Source organism: Physeter macrocephalus, chromosome 8 (assembly GCF_002837175.3).
Source record: "Physeter macrocephalus isolate SW-GA chromosome 8, ASM283717v5, whole genome shotgun sequence".
Classification (NCBI taxonomy): Eukaryota; Metazoa; Chordata; class Mammalia; order Artiodactyla; family Physeteridae; genus Physeter; species Physeter macrocephalus.
In genome coordinates, this window is record NC_041221.1 from 99715617 (window position 1) to 99721653 (window position 6037).

Consider the following 6037-nt stretch of genomic DNA (forward strand, 5'->3'; position numbering starts at 1 on the left):
ACACAAGAGAAGAATTTAGAGAAACGTTTAACATACCCTATAGCAAGTACACTGTGTATAATTAAAGTAAATGAAATTTGAAAAGTAACTGTATGAATGACATTCAAATGACTGCTGAAGAAATAATATATTTCTTAAGCATTTAGAAAGTTGAATGCATTTATTTTATCTTTCTTATCCTTTATTTTCTTGCTTATTTTGCGGTCATATGAATAGCCAAGGGACCTGGAATGTGGGTAAATATTACTGTGGAATCTTGTATTCAAAAAGAACTAGAACAAAACATTTATATAACCTACAGAGTAGAATATTCTCAGAAACGGTTAAATATGACTGCAAAAGGCACAGTAATTGGGCAGTGATTAAGTAATTTTCCTAGAAAAAGAAGATTTGAAACTATGCCTATAGGTTTTCAAAATCTTTAATATCTCAATTAAAAACCCAAACAAATAAATGCTTTGCCTGTATTATACTAACTGACTTATTCAACTCTAATTTCTAAGTCACATTTTACTAAAGCTAATTAAGAATATTGCCTCAACACGCAGAACAACATAACACAAATAACACATATTTGTAAATAGTTCACCACTTATGCCATTTAAAATTTTGTTAGATAGGCAAACATATTTCAATGCTGATAAGTATTTTATACTATTCATTAAAAAAGGCAATAAAATACTCCAAAATGTTTGATCCACCACTGTTGCCAAACATTCTTCACCTGAAAAACATGCACACTCACAAGTTAATCATTACCTCCGGCAGGGAAGGAGGTGCCAATACTTCTTGGAACATTCATTATCTTATGTGGAATCAGCTAAAAGTTAAGGAAGAGCCTGGATTTTCTCTGACATTCAAAGTTGTACAGTTATAAATAAAGTTAATAAATTGTTTGGTTTTTTTATTTTTGTTTTTATTATCTCCTATTCAGGGAAATATATACCTGGTGATCCAAATATGAGGGGAAGATTGTTCAATTCTGGTCGTTGCTGTGCTTAAGTACTTGCCTCAGATTTTACATAATATTATTTTCTTTTTCTTTAAAAAAAATAATTTATGAAGCTTTCCAGGCTGGATCAAATACATGTAGACTACTGAATACGAAAAAACCCCAATTTTGTTTTATTTCATTTGGTTAAAGAAATATTGGTTAAAGAAATATTCAAACCTCACTACAAACATCCAAAAAAGTGAAAAATATACTTAACCATTATTATTCCTGTTTTTTTTTTCCTTCTTTTTTACCCTTCCTTTGAACCAGGTTTGACCTTTCACATTTTTAATTTTTCTTGTTGGGTGAAGGCCATGTGCTGAATGTTGTGAGCAATGTGAAATGCATTATGAGCCTTTTGTTATCACAAGTGTTTTGAGAAAGCATATTCTCAGTAAAGAGGATTCATAAGGAATTATTAGCGAAGAACATCTAAGAATTTTCTCATAACCCAAAGGTATGAGCAAAAGCCATAGCACGTATATTGTTAACATCTTGAAGAAATCACAGACATAGATTTCATGCAAGGAGAATAGTAAAACCACAGTCTGAAGGCTTTGAAGAAACTTTGATACAGCCTGAAGCTCTCTCAGCTCTGAAAAAGCAGGTGTTCTTAACATGAAATGGTTATTATAGGAAAGTTTTGTGAGCATGATTTGTGTGTGGTTACAAATGCCAGCTGAGGCAGTTGGTTAGTTTAAAAAAGTGCATTTATTTATAAATTTTTAAAGTGAGTGAAGCAAATTCATAGTCAAAAAAATGATTATTTCCATCAGGGAATGTCAATTATTGGAAATAGTTTGGCAGTATGAAGGTCATGCTGAATTATCTTATTTCTAAAGCGGGGAAAAAATAGCTAGGAGAATATAACGTAATGCTATATCATTTGCATGGTACTCCAAGGTCACATTATATGTAATTACAAGATCACATTATAAATAAGCTTTGTGATGTTTGGCTTATAACAGTTTGAATAACTTCAAAGAAAAATAAACTACCCATTTGTCAGGACGTTTTTGGAGAAACAATGCAAAATAAATGGCTCTTATTGATTTCTAAAAAGAAATCAGAGGAAAATAGGCCTTAACAAATGGCATCAATATTTAACAGATGAATTGAAATAAAACCTTAAAGCAGGTCAAGAACTACCGTCATAAGTAGTAACACTCTGTGAAATTAAAAAAATATAAGGAGAGAGGAACTTCAAGATGGTGGAAGAGTAAGATGTGGAGATCACCTTCCTCTCCACAGATACATCAGAAATACATCTACATGTGGTACTGCTCCTATAGAACACCTCCTGAACGCTGGCAGAAGACCTCAGACCTCCCAAAAGGCAAGAAACTCCCCATGTACATGGTAGGGCAAAAGAAAAAAGAAAAAACAGGGACAAAAGAATAGGGACGGGACCTGCACCAGTGGGAGGGAGCTGTGAAGGAGGAAAGGTTTCCACAAACTAGGAAGCCCCTTCACGGGCGGAGACTGCGGGTGGCGGAGCAGGGAGCTTTGGAGCCGCGGAGGAGAGCGCAGACACAGGGGTGCGGAGGGCAAAGCGGAGAGATTCCCACACAGAGGATAGGTGCCGACCAGCACTCACCAGCCCCAAAGGCTTGTCTGTTCACCCGCCGGGGCAGGCGGGGGCTGGGAGCTGAGGCTCGGGCTTAGGAGGTCGGATCCCAGCGAGAGGACTAGGGTTGACTGTGTGAACACAGCCTGAAAGGGGCTAGTGCGCCACAGCTAGCCAGGAGGGAGTCCGGGAAAAAGTCTGGAGCTGCCGAAGAGGCAAGAGACTTTTCTTCCCTCTTTATTTCCTGGTGCATGAGGGGACTAAGAGCGCCACTTAAAGGAGCTCCAGAGAAGGGCGTGAGCCGCGCTCTAGGCGCGGACCCCAGAGACGGGCATGGGATGCTAAGACTGCTGCTGCCGCCACCAAGAAGCCTGTGTGCAAGCACAGGTCACTATCCACACTGCCCCTCCCGGGAGCCTGTGCAGCCCGCCATTGCCAGGGTCCCATGATCCAGGGACAACTTCCCCAGGAGAACACACGGCGCGCCTCAGGCTGGTGAAACGTTATGCCGGCCTCTGCCGCGGCAGGCTCGCCCCGCATCCGTACCCCTCCCTGCCAACAGCCTGAGTGAGCCAGAGCCCCCGAATCTGCTCCTTTAACCCCATCCTGTCTGAACGAAGAACTGACGCCCTCAGGCGACCTACACACAGAGGCGGGGCCAAATCCAAAGCTGAACCTGGGGAGTTGTGAGAACAAAGAAGAGAGGGGGAGGTCTCTCCCAGCAGCCTCAGGAGCAGCAGATTAAATCTCCACAATCAACTTGATGTACCCTGCATCTGTGGAATACCTGAATAGATAATGAATCATCCCAGATTGAGGAGGTGGACTTTGGGAGCAAAGATATATAAATATATATATATTTCCCTTTTTCTCTTTTTGTGAGTGTGTATGTGTATGTTACTGTGTGTGATTTTGTCTTTATAGCTTTACTTTTACCATTTGTCCTAGGGTTCTGTCTGTCCGTTTTTTAGTTTTTTTTTAACTTAAAAAAAATTTTTCTTAATAATTATTTTTTATTTTAATGACTATTTTATTTTACTTTATTTTATTTTATTTTACTTTATTTTATCTTCTTTCTTTCTTTCTTTGTATTTCTTCTCCCTTTTAATCTGAGACGTGTGGATGAAAGGCTATTGGTGCTCCAGCTAGGCGTCAGGGCTGTGCCTGTGAGGTGGGAGAGCCAAGTTCATGACACTGGTCCACAAGAGACCTCCCAGCTCCATGTAATATCAAAATGAATCTGCAGCCTGTGAAAAGGAGACCCCAAACACAGTAAGTGAAGCAAAATGAGAGGACAGAAAAACACACAGCAGATGAAGGAGCAAGGCAAAACCCCAGCAGACCTAACAAATGAAGAGGAAATAGGCAGTCTACCTGAAAAAGAATTCAGAATAATGATAGTAAAGATGATCCAAAATCTTGGAAATAGAATAGAGAAACTACAAGAAACGTTTAACAAGGACCTAGAAGAACTAAAGAGCAAACAAATAGTGATGAACAACACAATAAATGAAATTTAAAATTCTCTAGATGGGATCAATATCAGAATAACTGAGGCAGAAGAACGAATAAGTGACTTGGAAGATAAAACAGTGGAAATAATTACTGCAGACCAGAATAAAAAAAAAAGAATGAAAAGAATTGAGGACAGTCTCAGAGACCACTGGGACAACGGACCTTCTCTAGGTATGAAACAGAAGAGAAGGAAAAAACCTACAATAACAAACCCAAAACAAGTAAGAAAATGGGAATAGGACCATACATATCGATAATTACCTTAAATGTAAATGGATTAAATGCTCCAACCAAAAGACACAGACTCGCTGAATGGATACAAAAACAAGACCCGTATATATGCTGTCTACAAGAGACCCACTTCAGACCTAGGGACACATACAGACTGAAAGTGAGGGGATGGAAAAAGATGTTCCATGCAAATGGAAATCAAAAGAAAGCTGGAGTAGCAATTCTCATATCAGACAAAATAGACTTTAAAATAGAGTATTCACAAGAGACAAAATAGGACACTAAATAATGATCAAGGAATCAGTCCAAGAGAGGATATAACAATTGTAAATATTTATGTACCCAACATAGGAGCACCTCAATAAATAGGCAAATACTAACAGCCATAAAAGGGGAAATTGACAGGAACACAATCATAGTAGGGGACTTTTACACCCCACTTTCATCAATAGACAGATCATCCAAAATGAAAATAAATAAGGAAACACAAGCTTTAAATGATACATTAAACAAGATGGACTTAATTGATATTTATAGGACATTCCATCCAAAAACAACAGAATACACTTTCTTCTCAAGTGCTCATGGAACATTCTCCAGGATAGATCATATCTTGGGTCACAAATGAAGCCTTGGTAAATTTAAGAAAATTGAAATCGTATCAAGTATCCTTTTCTACCACAACGCTATGCGACTAGATATCAATTACAGGAAAAAAATCTGTAAAAAAAAAAAAGCACACATGCAGGCTAAACAATACCCTAGTTAATAACGAAGGAATCACTAAAGAAATCAAAGAGGCAATCAAAAAATACCTAGAAACAAATGACAATGAAAACACAACGACCCAATACCTTTGGGATGCAGCAAAAGCAGTTCCAAGAGGGAAGTTTATAGCAATACAATCCTATCTTAAGAAATAAGAAATATCTCAAATAAACAACCTAATCTTAAACCTAAAGCAATTAGAGAAAGAAGAATAAAAAACCCCCAAAGTTAGCAGAAGGAAAGAAATCACAAAGATCAGATCAGAACTAAATGAAAAAGAAATGAAGGGAACGATAGCAAAGATCAATAAAACTAAAAGATGGTTCTTTGAGAAGATAAACAAAATTGATAAACCATTAGCCAGACTCAGCAAGAAAAATAGGGAGAAGACTCAAATCAATAGAATTAGAAGTGAAAAAGGAGAAGTAACAACTGACACTGCAGAAATACAAAGGATCATGAGAGATTACTACAGGCAACTCTATGCCAATAAAATGGACAACCTGGAAAAAATGGACAAATTCTTAGAAATGCACAATCTTCCCAGACTGAACCAGGAAGAAATAGAAAATATGAGCAGTCCAATCACAAGCACTGAAATTGAAACTGTGATTAAAAATCTTCCAACAAACAAAAGCCCAGGACCAGATGGATTCACAGGCAAATTCTATCAGACTTTCGAGAAGAGCTAACACCTATCCTTCTCAAAATCTTCCAAAATATAGCAGAGGGAGGAACACTGCCAAACTCATTTTACGAGGCCACGATCACCCTGATGCCAAAACCCGACAAAGATGTCACAAAGAAAGAAAACTTCAGGCCAATATCGCTGATGAACATAGATGCAAAAATCCTCAACAAAATACTAGCAAACAGAATCCAATAGCACATTAAAAGGATCATAAACCATGATCAAGTGGGGTTTATTCCAGGAATGCAAGGATTCTTCAATATACGCAAAT

The 6037-nt window shown here is 37.9% G+C and overlaps 1 protein-coding gene across 1 annotated transcript in view; it reads right to left on the reverse strand.

Annotated features, from left to right (window-relative positions):
• The window catches only part of ST8SIA4 (ST8 alpha-N-acetyl-neuraminide alpha-2,8-sialyltransferase 4), a 116125-nt gene that overhangs the window by 4351 nt on the left and 105737 nt on the right, over positions 1-6037 (reverse strand). The window lies entirely within an intron of this gene.